The sequence below is a fragment of the Rhea pennata genome, chromosome 3, assembly GCF_028389875.1.
Source record: "Rhea pennata isolate bPtePen1 chromosome 3, bPtePen1.pri, whole genome shotgun sequence".
In the NCBI taxonomy this organism is placed as follows: domain Eukaryota; kingdom Metazoa; phylum Chordata; class Aves; order Rheiformes; family Rheidae; genus Rhea; species Rhea pennata.
The window spans coordinates 58,438,683-58,453,875 of record NC_084665.1 but is presented as its reverse complement, the minus strand read 5'-3'; the positions used below and the strand labels follow the sequence as shown (position 1 = coordinate 58,453,875).

At 36.4% G+C, this 15,193-nt stretch overlaps 1 protein-coding gene across 1 annotated transcript in view; it reads right to left on the bottom strand.

Annotated features, from left to right (window-relative positions):
* Positions 1–15,193, bottom strand: part of ESR1 (estrogen receptor 1) — a 181,855-nt gene that overhangs the window by 56,669 nt on the left and 109,993 nt on the right. The window lies entirely within an intron of this gene.

Here is a 15,193-nt window from a genome sequence, read left to right as displayed (position 1 = left end):
CCCACATAAATTCCAACTATAAAAGGAAGATTAAGGCTGGCTCTGAGTGGAGGAGGCACAGGCCTTTTGAGGCTGAGTTCAAAACTTAGATCAATCATCAAGTGGGGGTGTGGGACAAGGAATAATAAGGAGTGCACATGAGGAACTGAGCCAAGAGGAGAATGCAGGTTATGACAGGACTAGTTCATTTGCAACCCAAACTGCAATCTCATCGCCACTGTGTGGAGCAGTTTGCCAGGTGCTCCCTATGGGCAGCCCAAGCACTGACCATTCCACTCCCCCCAGTTCCTGCAGTTCATTAACCCTGGCAGAAGCAAGGCAGTAGAAAGCACTTGGTGGCTTATGCACTTTTACAAATGTAGAAGCTAGGCCACAGCTGTTTTCTCCCTCTCACTTTCTTGTAGAGAAAAGATATGAAGAAGCTAGCCTTCCAGATTAGATGTCTGCTATTTACAGCACGTCCCTTAGGCAACACCGTCTCCTCTTTCTGAAACTCAGAGAAAAAGAGACAATAATTTTCAGTTTGGGCTCCTTCCATTAGGAAAGCAGAGCCTTAGCTACTGAGCCCCCCAGAGAGCACTACTCACAATGTTATAATACAGATCTTTTTGAGGGATAGGGGAGATGGAAAACATAATCTTTCCTCAGTTTTTTTCAGGCCACTAAAATTTAATAATTGTTCCCAATTTATTTTAGTAGTACCTTTCCTTCAAATCTAGAATTTCTTCATATAAATGCTCACATGAATGGCTTTTGGATCATATCAGCAGATGTCCTTTCCCACACTCAAGGAACAGGGGGGATCTTTAGATAAGTATGCCTTTTTTTCTTTTTAATATGGTGATATTGTCCTGGAATTAATACTTGAAGATAAAGTCTTTCGATTCTAATTTGTTCAAATACTAGCAGGCCTCCTGAATGTATTCTATTAATCTTTCCAGATAGAGTGAGTTCAATAAATCTTTCATCACTCTAACTACTTAACCTCTCTATGTTTCCCCATTAGTTAAACTAATGATTTGTAGGCCAAATGTCTTAAGTGCATTGCTGCTCCCATTTTTCACTCACTGATACCAACTCTTCTCACTCCAAGCTGTTTCTGTTTCAAAGAGGAGGGGAAAAATTTTGCTTTTAAAGAAAATAAAAGACTTATTTTGACAAAACATATTCTCATTGGTAGATAACTTTAAACTTAAGAAGAGACTCAATAGTAAGTCTCTTCCTAAAAAAACTATTTTTGATGTATTCTGTATATCACTATAATATTGTTGAAGTAAAATTACCCTGAAAAACAAACAAATATAATCATGTAAACAAAAGCCACATGACTCATATACACTATATCATTTCTTAACTTTGCTACATTCCAAAATCTACATCTGCTCATTCAATAACTTTAAAGAGTAGTGAGTACAATATTAACAGGAATTAGATGGTTTAATATATTTCTTCTTCATTGTGATGAGCATGTAAGTCATAAACATTTTCTAAATCAAGTTAAATATGCAGATAAGTTCATTCTGAGTACAGAAGGAAAATGCCTGTTTTTATAGCTGTCAGTGCTAACTAAACACAGTGTCACAGATCCTCTGTGAGAGCAGAGCACATTAGCACATTAGAAGAGCATATTAGCACCCTGTCATGGGTAACTCAAACTCTAAAAGAAGTCCATTCCATATTTTTTTTTATTCCAAGTCAATATTTGACAGAAATTGTGTGTTCGGGTCAACATAGGAAAAAGGGGGAAAAAATATCCACAAAGGTAGTAGTAACTAACCTCATTTTAAGGCTCCTAGCTTTGTGGTTAAAAAAAGTCTACATCTATCCCCAGTGGAGAATTCAATATGGTATTAAATGCTACTCTTTTAGATGGTAGTAGTGGTAGACATTTAATAATACCCTGATTAAAATACCTATATCATAGAATCATAGAATCAGTCAGGTTGGAAGGGACCTCTAGAGATCATCTAGTCCAACCTCCCTGCCCAAGCAGAGTCACCTACAGCATGTTAGACAGGGTTGCATCCAGGTGGGCCTTGAAGATCTCCAGAGAAGGAGACTCCACAACCTCTCTGGGCAACCTGGTCCAGTGCTCTGTCACTCTCACAGGGAAGAAATTCCCCCTCACGGTCAAGCGGAACTTCCTGTGCTTCAATTTCTGCCCATTGCCTCTTGTCCTGTTACATGGGACAACTGAAAAGAATTTATCCCTGTCCCCTTGACACCTTCCCATCAGGAACTTATACGCATTGATAAGATCCCCCCTCAGTCTTCTCTTCCCCAGGCTGAAGAGGCCCAGCTCTCGCAGCCGTTCCTCATAGGGCAGGTGCTCCAGCCCCCTGATCATCTTCGTAGCCCTACGCTGGACTCTCTCCAGTAGCTATGATGTCCTAATAGAAGAGTCAAATGACCACAAAGATGAGTGTAGTGGAACTGAACCTGAAATGCTATGTCTCAAAGAACATTCACCTTATAGGATTTCCAGAATGAGAGAGCATTTCATGACTATAGGTCATGAGGAAAAATAGGGTAGACTGAGTCTATATATTAGAAGTAGCAATGAATGGGAGAGTTTCTCACTAAAACCTATTCATTTTTTTTTAATACCAACCTGATAATTTCATTTTCTTGATGGAATTCTGGTGCCTTACATTATCAACCATGACCAAATTCTAAACTGAAAATTAACTAAGTAATTCTCCTCCTGCTGAATATCAAGCAAAAAAAAATCTTATGGAAAATTAATGTTTCCTTTTTTTCTACTTTACATAGGCATATATATGAAGAAGAAATCAAAAGCAAGCCCCACAGCTGGCAAATAGCTGCTTTAATATATAAGCAGATATATATATAGAGAGATATATATAGATAGATATATATTTTAAACCAAACCCATAGTGTAGAAGAGATGTTTCTCAAGACAAAATCTAGGCTGTTAGGTACAAATCAATAGACAAGACCCTCCATGGTAGTATTTGCTGAAATCTTTCCAGAGATCAGTTAGAGGACGAAGCAGAAAGATACAGCAGCATAGTTGCAATGTGTGTTTGAGAAAATGATGAAAGGAAGAAACCTCAGATTCATTAGCAATGGGGGAAACATTGGAACAAAAGAATTCTGAATAGAAAGGCTTCAAAAATTTTGATTTAGGCCACAGAACTTAATGAGAAAGTTATCAGGGAATTTGCAACTAGAATTGGAGAAAAGTTCACAAGTATGAAGAACAAGCAGTTGAGAAGAACATGTTTTCCAGATTTCAATTCATAAAAACTCCTTATTCCCTAGAAAAAGCTGACAAAAAATAGCTAAGAAATAATCAAAAATATTTAGGACAAACAGTTCAATCTAAACAGGACACTGTTAAGCAGAAAGAACTAATAAAACCTAATAAATGAATCTGTGCTTTTGCACAAGGTTATTAGTCAAAGGGATTAGAGGGATACAATACAAGGGATTAGAACAGTTACCTTTAAACAAAAATATTGACATAATAGGCATATCAGAAATACAAGTAAAAGAAAACAATTAACAGTAGGCGGTAATAGCAGGGAACAAAAAATACAAGACAAGGTAGGCCATGTATAAGTTGGTTATGCACATAAACTAGTACATAGTATCTGGAAGCAAAAAAAAAATGATGGATTGAAATTTCAAGCCTAGCTAGGAAATCTGTAGGATGTCAGTAAACAGTGAGCAGTACATGAGGGAGAAGCTGTGTAAATGAAAACTTATGAATATTTTATATAAGTGTTACAGTGGGGCATAATACCACATCTAGATGCTTAGATGCTGGAGATGACTGTTTCATGGAGCTACTAGATGCAGTAACACAAGATGAAAAGCAGATCTTAATTTGTTCTTGAACTCTGTGCTTGATAAATTTCAAACTTGTTATCAAAGAGCTATTCTAAGAGGGTCCATAACGAACTTAAGATCCAGTGCCTAAAAGCCAGGAGGACTGAACTGCAACAAGAGAAACTACATAAAATGTTTGTTTCCGCCACTCTTGAGGCTTACAGGAAGAGTACCAGGAAAGAAAAATCCAAAAAGCTTTTGGAAGATCAAAAAAAGCTGGCGCATCTAAGCAGTAGGGTATGACAGACTATTAGAAGCAAAATGGGATCCTCCAAAAAGAATTTGTGTCTGAATGAGAAAAAAGAGAAAAAAAAAGAAAAAATCTCAAAGCATAACGATTTTTTTCGAATACATCAGGATCAAACAGCTAAAGAGTCTGGAGAGCCAACAGACAGTCAAGCTATATAAAGAGAAGTCATAAAAGATAATGCCGGAGCAGTCAAATTAAATGAGCTTTTAGTGTCTGTTAATTCTAAACAAACACAAAGGTTTCTGTATCACAAGTCTTCTTTATAAGAACATACCAAAGAACATACCTCAAACTGAAGTATGAGTAAAAGAGGTTAAGTTAATAGACTGACAAAATGGACAGAAACAAATTTTCAGGATAAGATGGCATTCCCTCTAGGGTTCCTAAAGAACTCAAGAATGAAATAACTGAAATATCATGGTGATGATGGTTACCACTTAGGTTCACACTAGGACAGTGTGAAATGTGGTACGAACTTTTAAACAATGGTTCTGGCAAGGCTATAGGGAACTACAAATTATTAAAACCAGCTTGAATTCTACAAGTATCCTTGTTGGGGGCTGTATTGTTTAACATACTTATAAGTAGATGGACTCTGAACTGATAAAATTCAGAAAAAAATATCTTGGGGTTATAACAATACTGTAAAAACATCAGATAAGTTAGTTTAAAAATACAATGTTTGAAATTACCAGAAAAGGAAGGGAGGACAAAGCAAATCAGAGACTTTATTAACCCATGAGACATATACCATGAATGTTATTTGCAGCTCTATTCTTCCCGTATCAGAAAGAGATATAATAGAGCTGAAAGGGGGAAAAGAGAAAGGCAAGAAAGATGACTCAAAATATAAAGTAAGTTCTGTGCAAGAAACAGTTAAATTGGCTAGGACTGCTCAGCATGCAGAGCCAGATACAAGTTGTCAAAATCATGAGTAGCAAGGAGATGAATGAGGAATGATTATTCATTCTTCTCTTCTAAAATAAGATGGCATCGAATGAAACTACTCTGTGGAAAGTTCAGAAAAGAGTAAAAGAGGTTCCATTTCACAGCATGAAGACAAAAGCTGAGCTTGTGAATACATTAGAAGTTGGCGCGTATTAGAAAGCTACAGGTCAAATCTGAGGAAGAGAAAAATCCATCAAGAGTTACTAAACGCAAATAGAGCACATTTGACTTAAGAAATCTCTATGCCACACATTACTGGAAGGTGGGGGAGGATTTTTTTTGTTTGTTTTATACCTGTTCTGAGTCTGCATTCTTAAGTAAAACACAGTGATAAGCATTTGACAGAACAAAGGGAGATGGCATGGCTAAGAATGTTTAGCTGCTTACAAATCAACTAGATGCTAAATGAGAAAAATAATTTAATTTTAAGTTCATCTGCAATTTTCACATCGGCATTTCTTTACACTGAAGAGAAGTGGTATATTGAACAGAATTGAGCTTAAGCTTTTGCACTTGGAGAAAATGGCCAGTGCAAATCTAGTTTTATATTTTTATTTCAGAATTTTAAAAAATTCCAGGAAGCCTATATTTGATTTTTTAGAGACTAGATCTGAAAAAAATTTTAAGGGAGAGGATGCATTCCTTCTGCATCACATCAGCAGCTTTTATGACCACAGACAGAAAGGTCTTTGAATCTCTATAACCATCACACTCATCAGAGATTTATAGAAATTACTACTAACTCTGACTATCCCCTAGATGGAGAAGCAAAATAGTGATTCTATTATTCATTTTCTTGGATCAAACAGGAGTGAGTATCTCTCTGAAAAATGTAAGTGCCTCCAAATTTCTTTCACTTTAATCAAATTTTATCTTGGTTAAAAAGAATAAAATAATAATAATAACACATGGTCACTGATTCCAAAAAAGACAACTCTCTCGAGCTATAATTTTATGGCAAAAAATGCAATGATACTGTAAGGTTTTTTTAAAATAAATGAACCTGAATTGCCAAAATAGTATGAAAACCATTATTCTACCAAAAATGGAAGTACTGTGTGTCTTGCAAAAGCACTCACATAATTTTCAACAGAAGTTTTAAAGCTACAGCAGTAATGATTGTCAGAAACAACTTTCTAAAAACACACTTCTAAATTTAGTCAGTCATCTAGATATGGTAAGGTGAAACTACCTTGAAGGGCAGTTTTGCGTCACAGCATCTTTTAAGGATCCACTGTGATTGTTTTCCAGTCAACATGGCCAAAAAACCTGCTGAGCAATGACATACTCCCGGAAGTCAGTCAAACCTGATCAGCAGTGAAATCACCTGCAGATTGTGGAACCAAACTTTAACCAGGTGAAGCACTTCACCAGTGCTTTCGAATAGCACAAATAAATAAATAAATGAGAAAAAAAGAAAAATCCACATTACTCAAAGAAATCCTAAATTACCAACATTACATGAATACAGAGTCTCAGTCATCCAACAGCCAGCTTCTTCCTGTCTACTACAGAGAAAAAACTTCATCTTCTTATCTTCCGTATTATGTAAAATATTTAAAAATATTTACAGGAGAAAGAGAAGGAGAACAAATAAAATAAATTTGTTTTGCTTTATATCAATCATAGAAATATGCCTTTGGATTTAGAGATACATGTACAATTTCTCTTAATAGCAAACTCTGTTCATCTCTTATGGACTGATTTATATAATATTCTTTATTTATTATTAGAAATTTTGTAGGAATATCTGTTAAACAAAGAATATTTATTGTTTGCATAGCATATTGTCAGCCTATTGCTTTTAAAAATTATTATTGTAAGTTTAAATCAAGGACGAAGGGATTTCATAACTCCCATAACCCCCAAAATTTTGATGCACTAGAACTGCAAAAGCCCTGCTTATCTGATAAATTCCAAATAGCCATAATAGCCAAATAGCCATAAAACCCAATAAATTTTTGCTGCACTGAAAGTGCAAAAGCTTATTTGATAAAATTCAAATAGCCAGTATGTTTCTCAGTTATTCCTTCTGTTCACTACTCTGGAAGTGCAAAACATGACAGTTACTGCCTCTCCTCATGCTTGGAACACCTACCGGCTATTTGGAACACTTGCCATGCTATTTTCATTAACAAGATACAAGTCATGCAAAAGATCTTCATCTTCTCTTTCCCCCGCATACACAACATTTGCTCTGCACATCCTCATGCAAGGGGTGGATAATCACTTAGAAACTGTATCTCTCTGTCAGTGTAAAGCCTATTCACCTGCTGCCTATTCATTAACCCATCTCTTCATGCTCCATTTCAATTATGCCGGAGATCTGAACAGCTTTCCTATAACTGCAAGGAAGAACTACAATAGTGTTATTTTCTACAAATAGTACTTCTCTTTGAAGGATAAAGCTTTCAGTTAAATTGTGAGTTTAACCTTATCTTGTCTACCTGCAAATGCAGAAAAGAACAACCATTCCCCAATATTTTCTGAATGAAACCTACTCCAAAAGTCTACAAATAACAAATAAAGTGATTCAGAAACATGACTGAATGAAAGATCTAGTCCTCTAACTGCATTTTCGTACATGAATTTTCAGCAAATCAGCTTTATGTCTATCTGTGTCTATGGTTTTCAATCCGCACAAACGCTCGAAGTACTTTGTATGTGAAGCATGGCCTCACAAACATAAACTCTCCTGGATCTGTGATGCTTTTCTCAGAAAAGGTGAGAAATCATCCCTGAGCAAGGTACCCAATACCAGGTGGACCAGGGACCATTCTTGCAAGTTAAGCTTAGCTACAAAAAGACTGGGAATCAGTGCTTTGGAGAAGCAGGCTGGTTTATCAGATTTGGACTGGACAATGACTGTCAGCAGACACACGGTCACACAAGCGAGGCCATGGACTTGCAAAGCACCGACATCCCTGTAGTTACAGCACCTGTGCCACTCCTACACAGTGATACCTATATGCAGCCTAAGGAAATGTAAACCACTGAAAAGGGAAAGCTACTTTACAGTTAGGAGGAGATGCTAGAGGATAACATTAAATCAGCATGCTCTTACACTGGCAAAGTTTATAGCCCTACTCTGTGCTAATCTGTTTTTGTGTCCACGGCCTATAAAACTTTGGGCACTCTTTAAATCTCTGTTTCAAATACATCTCCACACTTCAGTTCACAAAAACCTACAAAATCAGTTACTAACATCATGATGCAAATTTAACAGCAGCTACAGAAACAAAGTTTTACAACTTTACTGAGGACAAAGCATACTAATAAAACCATACCATAAAGCAGTCCAATACAGGTCACACTGCTAATCCGTGAATTTTCTAACATTTTAGTAATTGACTTTGCAATCTTAATCAACTATTAGCATTTAATCAACTGTTAATATATTTTATTAATATGCTTCACAATTGTATACATCATAATGCAGACATAGCTTTTCCAGCAACTGAAGTGTAGCTGTCGTTGTATGACACAAATGAGTCATCTAAAAACACTATGTTCTAGTTCAGGACAGGACATGACTATTGTACTTTATAGAACAATTTAAGTAGGTAGAATGTAATTGCACCAATTGGGAATTTAGCCAGGGACCAATATCTCTTGACTTGTGATAAGGATGTTGCAGCTGCAGTATTTTTCTCAGCATATTCCATTCAGCAAAACTGGGTTAATCCAACTGTTTGGTTTAGAATAACTCACAGTATGAAACTGAGAGTTGGAAGTCATCATCTTCTTTCAAGAAATCTAAAAGTCCATAAAGATAAATTCACTTCTGAAATGATTTCTTTTCACAGCTCTCCATCAGTATACTGCCCCCAGGCAGGTGTTGTTCAGTAAGAAACAGCAGCAGGTTTGCCTTCAGAATTACAGGTCTATACAATGGAATGATACAGTATTTTATCCAAGAAAATGCCATACAAAGTCTACAGGAGGTAGGACTTTCTATTTCATTTTTTTAAAACAAAGAATTTTACCTTTTATTGCATATGCTTTCTCTGTGGATACATTCACAATCAAATAAGAATTTGTTTTGCCTTTAGGAGAAGTATTTAGGGGGAAAAAAAAGATGACTAGTGAGATGTCTCATCCCACTCAGGAGTTGATTCCTGCAGAAGAATGAGAAAAAAGAAAAAAGATTTGTCTTTGCTCCTTTTTCTCCTTGAAACATTCAGCTTTCAAGGGACTACTCTGCTGCTTCTCCTTCCAGCCCTGGAAGAGCCGGTGTAGCACCTAAGAACCCACAGGGAAAGCAGAACAGATAGAAAAGAAAACTGAGAAAGCTAGAAAGATAGAATTGATGGAGATCTGAAGGGTCTGAAGACAACAGAACTAAAAGGGGAATGGGAGGACAAGGACTAATCAATGCTTCAGGGTAATAATTAACTACTGTAGTGGGAAATAGTTCTATGGCAGAATTTTTCATCGTTTTATAAATTTTCACTGCCAATGTACTCCATTCAGTTTAATTCCTGTTATCTTTTTTTCTGGTATATCATTCTTGTTTCATGACAGACACTTTTTCTTTTTTTTTTCTTTTTTTTTTTTTTTTTTTTTTTTTTGGTAAAGCTTGAAACAAACAAGTCTAAGTGTATCTTCATAAAATACTTGTTTAATAATATAGCAGTCAGCATATCCCCATCTCTTTTCCCTATAAATGCTAACTGCATCTTCTGCATCTTTTTCTCACAATTTGCTGAGTTTATACTGCACAAAACATTTTTGAAGTACTAAAAGAATAACATTCTAATCTATCCCTCCTTTCTTGGGCAGTGCCGTGGCAGAAAGAACTAGTCATTTGTCTTTCCTTATAGAAAAAGATTTGGCATGTATTCTGAATTTGCTTTTTTTTCTTCAGAAAGTAATATTGATTCCACAATACAAATCTACTTTTAGTAGTTTCTGTTATAGTCATACTACAGATCATCAGACACATCATATGAGTAGAAAAATCTATAACTGGTCACAGATTGTAGCTGTGATAAAGTTGTGAATGCTAATATACTCTAATGTTATATTTTTAATATTTTCATCTGAAAAGCTCAGGGGTCTTTTAGTCCTAATAATTTTAACTTCCCAGTGAACAAAAAATTAAAATCAAGGGTACAAAGACTGTAAATCACACAGTGAAAAAACTGAAAACAACACCTAGATCACCACTGGTAAACTCTACCAACTTCATGTTGGTATGCATGAATATCTTACGTCTTACTTGACTCTCATTTCAATTTAAAGCTTTAGGCACACAAAATGTTTCTGCTTCTAGTATGTGCTAGCCCTGATGTATGCAAACAGGATGGATATCTGCAGACAGCGTCTTGGTTTACACATTGTGTTTCTGTGACAACAGAAAGGCTTTTTAATATAATAACTAAAGATGATTTTAATATCAGTAATCCCATACACTCACAATTTGAGTAACCAGTACAATAGTTTTCTACTGGTACCAGGAAAAGTCATATTTATTCCAATTCTATTTCAGATTCTCTACTTCTTTACTGGAAGTAATTAGATTAAGAAAGGAAATCCAGGAAAATGACAAGTCAGTGAACCATTAAAGCCTGTCCTCTACATTGGTGGTAGGACATGTACGTCACAGCACATGTGCAGCCGTCCAGTAATCTTCACAATTGTCAATGCTCAGCAAATAACATCCACTGCGTACTTGAAAGACATTCAGATGGCATTTCAAGTATTTAAACTAGTGGAAACACAGTAGATCTGGAAACTTGACAACAGTCAAAACATAAAGGCAAGGTAACTGCCAGAATTGGAGAACTGGAGCTCTGTTTCTAGGCAACAGGCACATAAGCAATAGCTTCTTATTCATATCAGTGTTCTTTCATATCTTATTGGAGCTAACTTGCAAAATAAGTAACTTTTAAGCCAGGAAAAAAGCTTCTACTTAAAAACTGTCTACTCAGAAATGAGCTTTTAGCTTTGAAGGTTTTCTCCCTCATTTTTGGCTTCTGGCAATGCAGACTTTCCCCTTTTGTGGAATTTTGTCCATTTCAACAACACAGTTGCTGTGGCTCCAAGCAGGAACAGGTACAGAACAGGGCTAGCAGAACCGTTCTAGGAAAGGGGAGCACAAGGATGCACAAGAAAAGACTAGAATGCCTAGGTTAGACAGGATCACAACATTACGATGCTAGGTTCATCAACAAATTGGAGGAGAAAACTTGGAGCAGAGAGCAAGAATGTGAGAGTGCAATAGGAACTGGGCAGAAACCTCATATAGCATCACTCCTGATGGACACCAGTGGAAAGCTCCCTGCTCTGCCAGTGTGCTGCCCGCCTCCACCAGCACATGGTCTATGAAACTGTGCTGGATTTCCAATCAGCAGTGCATGGTTACCTCTAAGGGAGAAAAATACATAGCAGGAAGGAAATTGAGCTTTTTGTCTTGGAGTTTTTGTTTGGTTGGTTGAGGGTTTTTCTGTAAGAAGGCAATAAAAAGGTAGATCTATTATTGTTTGTACAAACAGTAATCAGTAAACAGCGCAGTTTGGAGTAACCCTTGAATTATCTCCTCAGCTCTGCCAGTGAATTCCAGATGGTAAGAAGCAGTTGACACTTCTCTACACACACACAGCCTGCAGCATTACTAGCCTGCAGCTTTGCCCTTACAGTATGTCACAGGAGTATTTCAAAAGTGCTTTGAAACGCTTTCTCTTCTACACAATTTGTTACTCTTCTAAACTAATCTACCACGTCCTAATGATGTTGAAAACGATCAAAGGGAAGGAACGTCCAGTGTTTAGTAAATCAAACTCTGCTTCACTACTTGGTAATGTAAGAGAATAAAAGGAAGATGTGTGTAGGCAGATAAAAGAGGTTATAAATAAGAAGACCCTTCAAAGAGCCAGAGAGTCTATAGCCCAGTTGATGATCAAAGTATTAAAGGAGTCTGCAGAGAAGAAAAGGCCATGGCAGAGAAGCCACATGTATCCTTTACATCAGTGCTCAACATGGAAGAAACTTAGCAAATTCTGTGTCAGGAAATCTTTATTTGAGGAGCTGCAAAGGAACTTTCTGAAAGTGAAGTGACAGCTTAAGATGACAAAAATCAAAAAGACAAAAGGAACCCTAATAAATCACAAATATCAGATAATATTCAAATATCAGATAATATCAGATAAATTCAGATGATTCTTGACACAATCTGTAGCAGATCTGTAGAATTTCTCACCAATGAAGGCACTTGGAAGAGAGATCTTCTGAGGATTTACAAACAGACAACATACATCTAACTCAAAAACATCCCTAAGTTAAAAATACTTGGAGACTGTATCAGAGTATTAGGTCATATATCATACATGATCTCCTTCTTCCTACTCTTCTTAGGCACCCACTTGTAGATACTGTTGGAGACTGTATAGTAGGCAAGGCAGGCCGTTGTTATGAAGAAGTATAGACATCCTTATGTTCTTAAGGTAACAGCTGAAACACGGAAGCTTGTAGTGGTGGAAAGAATGCATATAAGCGACCTTTCGAAATAGGCTACTTATCCCCACACTGCCTCCTATAACCATACTCTCCTATTCCTGTTCAGTAAATACGACTGCCCTCTCCCACTAGCAGAAAGTGAGACTTCCCACTACTTCTTCCCACAGCTGGAACCTCCAGCTTCATCTTCACCTTCCCCACACGGCAGTCTGAGCCCATTCGCAGTGAGTGACCACCAAGACATTAGATGATAGTGTAGCAGATCAGCTAGTTTTCTTCCTCTTTCCCTTCCTGGGCTTTCTTAACACACTTCCGTTGTTGCACTATGTATACATGGCTACCGGCCTCTCCAGTTGCAGCCTTCTGAAGAGACAGTGGTAACCTTTTCATGAATTATAATTATTTGAGATCAAACAAGATCTGACATTGTACCAGTGATGATTAAACTGGGAATGCAGGAATGTATTGATCAGTTCACTGTCAGAAACTGAATGATTTAGCATTCCTCCCTGTCCTTCTGAGGACCCTGTAACATCTTGAAAACAGAGAATTAGACTGAGTGACCTAAATTTTCCCTTCTACCCCTTGTGATATTCCACTATACAAATATTCTTCAAATGCCAGCCATTTTAACAGCTCAGTTTTATAATATTGTTGTGTTCTAAACACAAAACACACACACAAAACCAGAACTTTTCTTAGTCCCTGTAAAGCATTTCCCTATTCTCAATCAAATGTATTATAAAAAATAAGACAACTTAATGGGGAAAGTTTTGTAAAAGCAAGAGCCTTTTAGATGGTTTTGGTTATGGTGATATATAAAGAACAGATTTTTTACAGTGGGTAAAACAACACAGTGTTATAAATGTTACTGTTAAAGGGGCTGGTATTTGAAGATTCAACAAATAGATCTTTAATGGTTCTTGTGTTTTAAAGATGGCTAACAAAGTTCATGCAGAAACGATTAAAAAAGATTTTATAAGAAGCAGAAAGAAATATTGAATATCAAATCAGACAACATAAGGTTGAAAAAACATGGAAGGAATTGGAGAAAAAAAAATCTAACATAGTAATGACTATTTTTCACAAACTGCAAAACCAGAAGAAAATTCTGAACTGCCTATGACCAACAGGCTAAGCACTACATACACAGCAGGAAGGCAGGAGCATTAAAGTTTTGATGAAACAGAGATGAACTAATCTTAATGGAAGTTAAAAAAAAAAACCCAACAATTAATCATAGTGACTGATATGTACATTGATATGTACAAGTTTTAATAAAAACTTGTACATTATGGCCAGGTAAACAAAGGAATTAACATATAAATGTCATATTATCAAAAGCTCCTGTTGAACTGTTATATTAATTGTTTCTCCTTGTATAATAGAATATTAATGTATAGAGTAAAATATAAGAGAATGAACATTTTAAACCAATAAATGGTGTATAAATGAAAAACATCTTTAAAATCATATACCAATTTGTAAGCCATTTCATCAGTGTTTTGTGAAGAAAGGGAGAGGTTTTGAGTCCACTTAGTAATGTCTTAGGTATGCATATAGTGCTTAAATATAGTCTGAAGAGCACTGAAAAGGTGTTTTGGAAAAGGAAATAAGTTCTCTTTCTAATGCTGTGTTTTTTAAATAAAAGATTATATTTTTGGAAAAGAAATACATTGATTTTTTTTACTCCAGCAGACCATGGCTGAATATTCAGATTTTCAAATTTTGACAGAAATATTTGTTTCTTAGAGAGATGAAGTCTACATTTCTTTTTAGCATTTCTTTTTTCACTTTCAACAGAATGTAAAGTGTCATAAATAAAGCTGGAATATTTTTTGAAAATTCACAAACTATATGCAGCCTGGTTCTTGCAAAGATACTGTGGTGCTCTCATATTCACCAAAATATCATCAATACTGCAATTGCTAAGGGAACTTGCAATCAACAATTGTGCTTACATTAATCTCAGTGAGAAACTTCCTAACTTTGTATTTCATCACTACTGACTAAAAGCACTAATGCAGGCTGCATATATGGTGAAAAAAACAGATCAGGTTTCACCTGCACACAGGCTGCTACAAGCAGTGGTGAGTCGGTGCTATGTCCAAGATACAGGAAGGATCCTGGGGCTCAGTCTCGATTCACACTGGTGCCATGGATGGGCAAGATTTTTTACTGGTTCTTGGGCATGAAGCCCAAGAATAACAACGTGGACAAGCCCTCGGTGCTCGTACTGGCACAAAACTGAGTATCATCTAAGTACAACGGGCTTAAGGATCCACTGGCAAGCCAGCTCATTATGCTTCCAGTAGCTGTCTCCATCCAACCTCTTATAGCTGTTTTGCTTCATAGACAGCCTTCATTAATCATACTTCCACTGAATTCAAGTTTCTTATTGACTTCATTGGAAATGAAATAAGATCCTAAGACTTCCTCTAATACGTAAGGCCGCTGCTGCTGCTGTACACAAGTAGAGGTTAGGAATATAATTATTATTCTTGATACATTTGTAACCGATGGAGACTTGCTGAAGCCAGCTATGACTGCCATATAGGTCTTAATCTTATAATGTATAACACACACAGCACAGTGGTCCTCCCGAGGAGATTTTGAACACTTATGAGATCTAGATATCTTTTCTCTGATTTCTTCTCTCTCTACATGAAAACCTTATCTGGT